Genomic DNA, 11,908 nt, shown 5'->3' on the forward strand with positions numbered 1-11,908 from the left:
TGGCAGTCCCGCCAGGTATTTTGAGGAAACCTTTCTCAGGATTCTGGAGTAATCCTTCTTAGAGTTCTAAGCTACGCTTTTCAGGATTCTGGGTAAATTCTTTTAAGTTTCTTGGGGAATTCATCTTAGAATTCCGAAAACCTTTTTTTGTGAGAATCTTTCTCAATATTCTACATGAATTTATCTCAATAATGTGGATGAACCGCGCTTGAAATTTCTCTCAGGATTCTGGGAGAATCCATCTTAGGATTCTGGGATAATCGTATTCAGGATTCTGGGATAACTCCTCTTAGGATTCTGGAACATTTTGGGACAATCCCAAGGGAGAACTTCTATTAGGATTCTGAGACAATCTATCACAGGATTCTGGGAGAATTCCTCTCGGGACTCTGAGACAATCTGTCTCATAGATATGAAGTAATCTCTCTCATGATTATAGGAAAATCCTCAATGGAATTAAGAGAGAATTCCTACCAAGATACCGGAAGGGTCTTGCTTTCTTTTCTAGGTAATGTCGCTCAGGATTCTGGTGTGATCATTTTCAACAATCTTAAGGAACTCCTTTCAGAATTCTGGAGGAGTCTCTCTCACAGTTTTGTATTACTTTATAACATCGAATCGATGTGAAAAACATCGATTCAAAGCATTCGATTAAATCGGTGAATCGATTCTGTTAATCCGATTCGAATCGATTCACAAAAATCGATGTTTCAGCCAGATTTGCCCAATGCTAAACTCCTGATGAAATCCTTAAATAAAACTTGTGGTGGAACTCCAGGAGGAACTTCTATGAGAGCCTCGGAAGGAACTCAAGGAACTAAATTAACTTATATGGATTAAATAGAAAATTCCGATTCAGCTCAGAATCGTAAGTCGTAAATCAAAAATTAAGGTATACCTGTCTACATACTTTCAGTATTTTCCGAAATTCTAGCAGATTCTTAAGAACCTTCATCGTTGGAAGCGAAAAGTTTTTGAATAAAATAATGCATTTCGTTATTTATATTAGCCATTGATATTAACAGTTTTTATTGAACATATACATAATAACTATTCTAAGTGTTACACTTGTCCTTACTTAGATTGAATTCCAAACATTTCCGTGGATCGGTTTGTGACAAACGGGCAAGCTTATCGTATTTACACCCATTAGGTTCAACAACTCTTCGCCCACTCCAACTGAAACTTTTCATTCAAATCAACCATAGCAAAATGAACCCACGCACAATCCCATGGGTTTCCACTGAAAAAGGAAACCCTCAGACCGCTGGCAATGGATTCGAATCGCTCAATTGTGTGCAGTTGGTTGTTTTCAATGAAAAAATCTTTTAGCTTCGGAAGATGCCACATGCGCACGTCTAGCCGTCGTAGCTGATTAGAACTAAGGTCGAGGGTCTTCACTACAGGAAGATGGATCGAGCTCCAAGAATCCAGGTGAGAAATACGATTGTAGGATAGGAGCAGACTGGTCAAGCTCTTGAGCGAAGACAAGTCAAAGTGATCTATGTTGGAAATAAGATTGTGCCGTAGATTTAGGGCACGTAGGCTAGTGAATTGTTTTAGTCTAGGCACATGACTGAGTCGATTGTATTCCAGATTTAGCATGGTCAGCTTTGGCATACTCCAGCGTTCAGTATCGATATTGGAGATGTTGTTCTGTTTAAGCACTAAAACAAGTAACGAAGGCAGATGAACTGAATTTCGATCCGAAACTTTCGAAATAGAGCATTCATTGAATGTCACATGTGTCAGCTTGTTCAATCCGTTCAAGCTACTCAGGTTTAACGATTCAACGTTATTGTTACTCCACTCTAAATCGTTCAATTTCACCAGCTTGTCGATGTTGACTGGAATAGATGTGATGGAAGTATTTCTGACCTCTATTTTCCACGTTACAATATCGTTCGTTTTTTGCCAACTGACGATAACAATCTCAGATACCTCACTTTGTGCAATACGTAAGAGTTCTATCGTTGGCAGTAAATACACTTTGGAAACCGAACAATGTTTTATGGTGAACCGTATAACTCTTTGGTCAAGATGCTCGAAGGTATTAGCTGTAGGGCTCCAGATGGTCACATTAATCATATCAAACATAACTTTATGACTGTAGTTGAAAGGCACTTCCAAAGGTGTGGAACCATTGATGACAATATCCCGCAGCACATACCTATGGTTGTTGCTCGATCCCAAGTGTATCGGAAGAAGATGTACCAACCTAGAATTCAGTAGATTAGGTTTAGATTTTTTTTTCAGACGTTTTTTTTTAAACTAGATCATTCACCAACAGTTGGAATACCATTCTGACGGTGTGGCGTTGACTGCCGATATAAAAAATCAGAATATTGGAAGCAACAGCGAGACAAATGGCATTTTAGGCTCTTGCATCATTTACTGTAATAGTCGTTAACGCCGCTTAAGTGTGCAATTGTGAAATTAATTTGGCGTGACTGACAATTCACAGCACGATATTTCATTTCAAAATCAAATTTAGTTGATACCTGCTTCTTCTTCTACTAGTTTCTGCCACTTTATAAATAAGTGAATCAAAAAAGGCTAACACAGAAACAAAAAAAAATAATACATATTAATTTTACGATATAGAGTTCGTATCGTACTCTCGGGTTGAATCATAGGAATCCTTGTAACAATTTCTGCAGAAATCCTTTGAGAAATTTCTGGGGGAATCCTTGAAAAAAAAATTTGAATGCAATACATTTCTCAAATAATTGTCTGAGAAATTTCCAAATTAATGGCCTAAGGAATTTCCAGAGGAATTCCAGAAAACTTTGGTATGTAATTTGCAAAGAAGATTTGAAAGGAATTACTTAATGATTTTCCAAACAAACTGCCGAAGGAATTTCCAAAGAAAGTGCTTCACACCAAAGTAATTCGCAAAGGGATCGTCGAAGAAATTATCAATGGAACAGCCAAAAGGAATTCTCAAAGAAATTTCCAAAAAAAATTCTAAAGAATGCCAACAAAATTAATAAACAAATTGCCGAAACAATTCTCGAAAGCAAAAAATATGTGTACAATCAAATTATGAAGAATTTAAAAAGAAATCCCTATAAAATTGCCGAAGAAATTTGCAAAGGAACTGTAGAAGGAATTGCCAGAGGGATTTCAGAGGAAAAAATTGAAAAAAAAAATTTCAGTACAAATTTCCAAAGAAATTGTTGATTAAATTACAATGGAACTACTGCAGGAAATACTAAAAAAACAAACATGCTGAAGGAATATTAATTATTTTTATTGATGTTTTTGGGTGGGCCCAAGGTGAAAGCTGCAGTGGTGATCTGAATTGTCTGAGGATGGCTGAAAGCAAAGAGTAGACCGAAACATCACACAAATAAAAGGCTTTTTTATGGCTCACCGAAAAACATCAATAAATAGGATAAATATCCATCATCGGTGATTAACACAACCAATATCTAAAGGAATTAGGTACCACAGAACTATCTAAAGAAAAAGGCGAAGGAATTTCACAAATTATTCCTAAACATTAATTCGAAAAAAAAAAAATCTAAAATAAATTGACGAACAATTTTCAAAAGCATTACCTAAGAAATTCACAAAGTAGAATATTCACAAGAACAACAGAATCGTGTCTCAAATATATTTTCGACAACAATTATACCGCTGAAGTAAATACCGAAGGAAATCTCAAAGGAATTTCCAAAAAAATCACTATGATAATCAATGTATTGCCTTTTTCCGGTTGCACCAGTCGGCCAATATTTCGGAAATAGTCGTAAAAATGAAGCATTTGAAGGCAAAGTGCGTTTAATTGACTAATTGAGAAATTAAATTGAGAAGAAAAAAAAACACCACTTGTTTTGGTAGGATTCGAACCCTAGACTCGGTATCGCTTGATCGGCGCTTTAACCAGTCAAGCCACAGAACAAGTTACGATTCGGCGGAATAGAAAGCCTAACTGGCTTCGAAGCGAGGAGATGCCTAGCTCCCGCGTTCTCGCGGCCTACGAACAGCAAGTGCGAGCGAAATACTAACTTCATGTATTATACGTAGTTTTTTTTATTTATTTGTAAATTTAATAGCTCATACTTCTCACAACTGTACTGGACAAAGTATTCTTAGGACCTTCAAGAAATACATAAAGGGATTTTCGCGACAAATGTTGAGTTCGAACGGAAATTACAAACTTACTGTATTTTGAGACGATTGTGTAGTTTTCAGGGTTCATACTATTCACAATTATGCTGTAATATATTTTTTATTAAAAAGTCAATCGTAAGCTGAAGATGAAAGTGCGTTCTAATAAAACCAACTAAGCGACTTAAATAATTGGTTAATACCAGGAGACATTTACCAAAGAAGTAAAAAAAATCATTCTGGATCTACCACGAATTGAGCCTAAATACCTCCAACAAGTCGACATACTTATATAAAACATGTGAGTTTAAATCTCATCATTTATGATAATCAAAATTAGGCCCCAATAACCTCTTGGCGAAAATGAAAAAATGGCATTCAGAGGCATAGCAAATCCGGCTTTGGCCATGGTGTTCAACTCTTTCCAGTTGTAGCATTACCAGATTCTTGATAATAGAAGGATTGCTCGGTACTCAAAATTGTTTAAATTGATCACTCAGGCCACTATCAGGACCGAAAAAATGATACACACATTTTAGATTAATCCTACTTAGAGGGTTCTAAACAAAATAACCAGCTTGGATAAAATTAGCACCATTTTGGTAATTTATTTATAGAATATAGGTAAGTCTGTTGATTGTTCTTTCTTACCAATCCAAAACGTAAAACAGGTAATGAAGTAATTCCGGGAGTAGCCTAAGTTTTATTCGAATGCGCCATTTATAAATATTGGAATTGTCGTGTGAAGTTTTCAATTTAAGGCGACTGTCAAGGAAAAATTCTAAGGGGTGCCAGGCACCCCTGGAACCCTCCCTAGCTACGCCAATAAATTCCTGGAAGAACTCCGGGGAAAATCTCTTTCAGGACTCTTGGAGAAACACCTCAATGTTTGGCTGAAGAATCTTCAGTTAGAATTTAAGTGGAAATCATCGAGACACCTTTCGAAGAGATCCCTGGGTGAACCTGAGGTGAAACCCCTAGAAGAACTGGAAAAGAAATACTTTAAAAATGTCCAGAAGCATTCCCTGAAAGTACTCCACGCCCTGACATCCTAAATGAACAGCGTCTTAGGCACTTTCCACTTTTGTAGATGGACTTCTGGCCCAAATCTACTGGCAACTTTCCGCCCACTCCAGCTGCAGCTTCTCGTTCAGGTCAACCATGGCAAAGTGCACCCATTCGCAGTCCCAAGGATTCGCACCGAAGAAGAATTTCTGCATCGTACTAGCGATCGATTCAAATCCACCAATTGTGCGCAACTGATTGTGCTCTATCCTGAGCTCATAAAGCTTTGGCAAATCCCACTGGCTGGTATCGAGGTTTCGTAACTGGTTCCGATTAAGATCCAGGTGGGTCAGATGAGGCAGGTGGATCGAGCTCCATGAATCTAGAAGGATAATACTGTTGTTGGCCAGAAGGAGGACCGATAGACGACCAAGCGTTTCCAAAAGAATTGGGTCTATGATGGAAATCAGATTGTTCTGTAGATTGATGGTGTGAAGCTTATGGAATTGAGCTAGTTGAGGCAACTGGCTTAGTTGGTTGCTATCTAAATTGATAATCATGAGATCTGGCATGCTCCACCGTAAAGTGTTGATAAAGGCGATTCTATTATGATCCAGCTCTAAAAATTGTAACGACGGTTGTTGCAATGAGTTGCGATCTGGTACTTCTGAAATAGAACATCCACTGAATACAATATGTTTGAGATGTCGGAATCCGTTAAAGATACTAAGATCCAGAGCGTTGACTTCATTATCAATCCAATGGATTTCTGTCAATTTTAGCAATTTGCCTAGGTAGGTCGGGAGCGTTCTAGTCGAAGAATTTCTTACTATTATTCGCCAGGTTTTAGTATTGTCTATCTCGTACGGATCGACAACTTCTATCTCAGTTACGTTACCATTTGTGATAACTAGAATTTGTATCGATGGAAGTAGGAAAACCTGGGATACTGAGCAATCCATCAGACTTAACATCGTGACTCTATTAGCAAGCAGCATGTAGGTGTCCACTGTTGCGTTCCAGATGGTTACATTTTTCATTTCCAATGTCACATATCGACTGTTGTTAAGACCCACTTCCAAGGGTGTGGACCCATTTAGGTGGATATCTTGGATGAGAACTCGCTGACGGTAGTTCGTCGATACTGAACGGAGTTTGAGAAGAAGCACTCTGAAATTCAGTGAGAAATTTTAGAAAATACGCTCGTGAGATATCGAGAAATGACGCAACAGCAGTTGGATTACCATCCTAGAAGGTGTAACTGGCGATATCGCATCCTACCGAATTAAGTTTTTTTTTCTGAGAAATAGTTAGGCAAATTAGGTTTTAATAGTGGCATGCAATGGTTTAGTAATCATTTTTTTTTATTAGATTCAAGTTTGCATTTGTCGATGTACAATTTACAATCATACTGTTAGTTGTTATGGTTGGCACCTCGACTTCTATTTATGTCCATCATTGGCTAATCAGGAGAAAAATTACCATAAAAAATAAAAAAAGCTTAATATTGCTCTTTTTTTATATTTTTGACATTTCTCTTGAATAAGTTGATATAGTCTTCTAGTCTTTAGCGTTACGTCCCAAATCCGACAAAGCCTGCTTCCTAGCACAGTTTATTCTCCTATGAGCACTTCCACTGCACAGTAATCAACATAAAGATTTTTCGGCAAATAAACACTTTGCATGGCAGGCAAAAATATACTCTGTGCCCGAGAAAGTTAGGGACATTTCCATTACGAGAAGTTTCTGAACTGACGGGGATTCGATGTCGTGTGGAATAGCCTTGCTGAATACCGCTTTGGCTGTATGAATCCAAAGTGATGTAGCAAAAACAAAAAAAAAATAAAAAAAATACGTGTAACTGACAGTAATTTTCAGGAAAATTCAATTGTTTCGACATAAAGATGTATCTGCAAATGAACATACTGAAGTAATTGACGAAAGTCGTGAAGGTAACACTCCAGTACGTACCATGTGTAACTTGGAATTCTGTATTAGTTAAAAAAATTCAGCAATCCTTTACAAAAACTGTTGGTAATTGTTTTGAGAATTTTCTCAGCAATTTCTTCATTTTCTTGTGAATTTCTTTGAATTTTCTCAAGCAATTTATTTGGAAATTTCTCAGGTAATTTCTTTGGAAAATCCGCTGGCCTTTGGAAACTTATCCAGCAATAACTTTGGGAATTCTTTAGAGAATTTTCTTCGGAAATTCGTCCAATTTTTATTTGATTTTTTCATTCGATAAATGCTTCGGAAATTTCTTAATTAATTCTTTTGGGGTTCCTTTCATATTTTTTCTTGATTCATCCTCCGGCCAATTCTTTGAAAAGTACTTCAGTGAGGATTTTGTAAATTCCCTCTGTGATTCCCATAAGAATTCTAAAGACAATTTCTTCGTATTTTTTCCAGACTTGTAATTCCTTTCAGACTCTCTTTAAATATTTCTTTAAGAAATGCCCACATTCATTTCGCAGTTTTTCATTTATAAATGATTTTGCTACACCCTTTGCAAACTTTTTCGGTTAGTCCTCTTCTCTGGGAATTGATTCGGTAATTGCATTATGAATTTCATAGGAAATTTCTTTGAAAATCTCTGGGAAATTCTTTGAAGACTTCTTTGGAAAGTTCTTCGGCTACTACTCTGGGAACTTCTTGATCAATTGCTTTGGAGTATCCTTCTGCAATATTTGCCGGAAAAAATATTGAGATTTCCTATGAAAAATTTGATTTTTGTTACATTTTTTTTTGAAACTGTTTTCGCTTGCTTGCTTAACCATTGCTTTAAACAATTACTTCAGCATTTTCATTGGAAATTTTGCAAGCCATTATGTTGCAAGTAACTTCTGCTATTTGTTTGGTACACTCCATGAGAATTTCTTCGGAAATTTCTTGGTGAATGCCTGCGGTAATTTATTTGGAAATTTTTAGCAACTCCTTTGGGATTTTGTCCGGCAATTTTATGGGAATTTGGAAATTTTTGTGTGGAAGGTACTTCGAAAATTCGTATATTGGAAATGTATGATGTTAGCGAGTTAGGGTGTGTCCATTTATTACGTAAGGGAATTTTCACAAAAATGTTTGACACCCCCTCTCACCTTGTAACATGTCTTTGTATGGCGCGTTAGCTTTTTTAACCACCCCCTTTACCCCGTTTAATTACGTCAACCACTTACAGTAAAAATCTCAGCTCAGTTGAATCGTTCTCGAACTCAGGGCATGATTCCACTTCAAATTATCATGATTGTTGTGGCGGTTTTCTTGTGAAACTGGCAACACTGTAGGAGCTTATACGACAGTAGAAAAGGCAGCTAGTAGAGTGAGCTGTTCATCAGTTGGAAGTGTGAGCCTTTGTTAGTGACTGATAGGAACACTTAAATGTCAGTTAAAATAATTGTAAATAATGTTTAATCTTTTTTAATAATAAATATATATTCCAGCATTGAAGCTGCACAAATGAAATGCTGCTATCAATAGGTGTTTGTCAGTACAGAGGCGACGCTCCCAACAATCTTCAATGATTTAAAGCGCCTACTGAATAGTGGAATGGAGTCCACAATTCAAAGAATTCAATTGTTGGAGGAGCAGAGCTTGCTGCGTCGAAGGCAATATGAAGAAGAAAAGGTACGAATTGAAGAGGAATACCATCGAGAACTGGTGAGGGTTGACGAAGAGTTCCGGAAGGCTGCAAGGAAAATAGAGCTGAAGTTTGCTGCTAAAAGGGGCAAGGTAAAAAAACAATTCGGTGATGAAAAAGTTGCGAAAAGTTCAACAACAGAACTGCCGCCCGCAGGGCCGCCGATTATTGTTTCCAGTACATCGCCGTCTGTTTGCACTACCTCCCAAAATAAATCAATCAATCGACATCCAACCTACGAACGACAACAAAACGCTGCTCTTCCAGAACACTGCTCGGTTGTCGTGAACGTTTTACGTGGAATAACAGTAGCTGCAGACAATAACGAAGAAATAAAGTGTGCCTGCCTGTGGCATCCATTCAGTACAAATTTAGTTGGATACAAGTTTGAATGCAAGCCACGGGGCATCCAAAAAATTGTGTGTAATCTTGAACACAACAAATGTTGCAATTTGGATCAGTATATAGCACGTGGTGTAATGATGATTTTGATTGCGATAGGGTATATCGTTTATGATCCTGGAGGGACTTTTGTGAACGATTCATTCAAGATTTGCAGTACGCGAATGTTTGTACTTTAACAAAACAGTGTATGAGGATATAATTCAATTGAAAACAGAATAATTTGAACTTAAATATGATAGGTCTGAAATTTGTAGGGTTGAACTATCGTTACCAGTTTCACCCGGGGAGATTGTTGTGGCGGTTTTCTTGTAAAACTGGCAACACTGTAGGAGCTTATACGACAGTAGAAAAGGCAGCTAGTAGAGTGAGCTGTTCATCAGTTGGAAGTGTGAGCCTTTGTTAGTGACTGATAGGAACACTTAAATGTAAGTTAAAATAATTGTAAATAATGTTTAATCTTTTTTAATAATAAATATATATTCCAGCATTGAAGCTGCACAAATGAAATGCTGCTATCAATAGGTGTTTGTCAGTACAGAGGCGATGCTCCCAACAATCTCGTCCGGGAACACCAGAGAATGTTCGGAATCGGAAATATAACTATTTTTTGTAGCAGACTTTTACGCGCAGCTCAAACTAGAAATATATTTTTACTTCAGTATACAGTTGGTTATTCAATTATATATAATTCACTCACAAGAAATAGTTTTTTTTAACCTCATGTAACTACCCTCATGTAACTGATGTTTGATTATATCAGTACTTTGTCAAAAAACTGAACCCTAAGAACTGTGACGAGTGTTCCAAAATTGAGGGTTCTACAGAGATTACAAAGAAATTACAAAAAAAACCACCCTAAGGAGTTAAAAAAAAACAGTTAAGGAATTTTCAAAAATACCTGAATAAATTTCCGCAACAATTCAGAAAAGGTGGAGCGAACCTGGTGTGGTGGTTAGAACCAGGCTTGATAATCCTCCTCGAAATCACAAGAGTTTTGCAACATGCTCTAGAGCGGTGTTTTGCTTTTGCCTCGTCGCGAGGGAGCGAACGAACCCCAAACAGAGAGGTAATAAAAACTGAGCGAGGAAGAGGGAAACAAAAAAAGAGCCGATGATTATTTCGGGTTTTTAAGTGCGATTTTCGCCTCGAGAGTCTTTCTTTGTATGGGAGTGGAACTCGCGAGAGCTTTTTGAGTGTGAGTGGACGTGAGAAACACAACAAGCATTTATGAGTGTTGGACGAACTCCTCGCTGCGCGGCAAGCTCGCGCTCGGTGCTGTTGAGGATTTGCGTTGTGATTTCTTATTTATTTATTTTATTTATTTTAACTCCTCAGAAAAACGCCAAAATCGCTTCCTCATTTTATCGCGAGTGAGTTTCTGTCAAGCCTGGTTAGAACACAAGACTATCACGCCGAGGTCCTGGGATCGAATCCCACTCCCGACATACTCATAAAAAAATGTGGGTTCTTCCTTCGGAAGGGAAGTAAAGCCGTGGGTCCCGAGATGAACTAGCCTAGGGTTAAAAATCTCGTTAATACAGACAAAAAATTCAGAAAAGAATTGACGAAAAGATTTGAGAAGAATTACTGACGAAATTTTCAAAGAATTTACCGAAGCAATTCCCAAAAATCGGTGAAACAATTTTGAAGATATCGCCGAAAACCCGTGAAAATGCATTATCAAACAAAAAATCGAGTAATCCCCATTCAAGCTATTTTACCAATTTTTGGTGATTAGTTCAACTGATTTTACCAGAATTTTTCAACAACTTAATCAAAAGTTTCTTCTGAAGTTTAATCAAAATATTTTCCAGAAGGTCTGTTAGAAAACTTTCAGTAATTATTAGATACACCATAGACATGGATCAATACCAGGAGACATTCCTGACGAAATCGCTATGAGTTTTTGTGGGGATCTCTTGAAGAAATACTGAAATTACTGAACGAAACAATGCAGGAATCTCTTAAGGATTTCCTGCAGGAATCTCCGGTGCATATGAAGATTCGAGAGATATTTCAGCATGAATTTCCAATGAAATCCATGTAATTGTTCTTGCAGGAATTCCAGGAGTAGTTCGCGAAGAAATGTCTGCATGAATTTGTGGAGAACTACTGGAAGAATTTCTGAAAGAATCAATGGAAGGCCTTCAAAAGAATCGTTCGGAGAAATTTTATATAAAATCTAAGGCAGACTTACCGACGGATTGCCTACAGAAGTTTCTGAAGGAATTCTTAATTTATGGTTTTCTGGAAGAATTTATGAGGGAACTCTTGGAAGGTTTTCTAGGGAAATTCTAGCAAAAATAGAGAACGTGGAACAATTTTGAAAGGAATCAATGGAAGGTTTTCTAATCGATATGAGAGATTTATTTTTTCAAAAGGAATCTATACAAGACTTTCAGAAGGAAACTTTGGTCAAATTACTAAAGAAATCTATAGACGACTTTCTAAAAAAAAAATGTCTGGAAGAATTCCTGAAGGATTCCTCAGTGGCATTCCTGAAAGAAATCTCTGAAGGATTTTCTGTAGGAGTCCCCGGAGTAATTACTGCGGAAATCAATTGTTTGGGTTTAAAGTAATCCTTCAATATATTGTTGCAGGAATCTCTATAAAAAATTCTGAAGGAAACTGTGGAAAATTTCTAAAAAAAATCATTTGAAGGAACACAGGAAAAAAATGTGAAATAGAAGTATAAAAAATGTTTGAGAAAGAAGAGATGAACCAGCCTAAGGCTGAAAATCTCTATAA

The 11,908-nt window shown here is 37.1% G+C and overlaps 1 protein-coding gene across 1 annotated transcript in view; it reads right to left on the minus strand.

The window, feature by feature from the left end:
- Positions 1–11,908, minus strand: part of LOC115269199 (uncharacterized) — a 462,914-nt gene that overhangs the window by 80,753 nt on the left and 370,253 nt on the right. The window lies entirely within an intron of this gene.

This window comes from Aedes albopictus, chromosome 2 (assembly GCF_035046485.1).
Source record: "Aedes albopictus strain Foshan chromosome 2, AalbF5, whole genome shotgun sequence".
Lineage (NCBI taxonomy): Eukaryota > Metazoa > Arthropoda > Insecta > Diptera > Culicidae > Aedes > Aedes albopictus.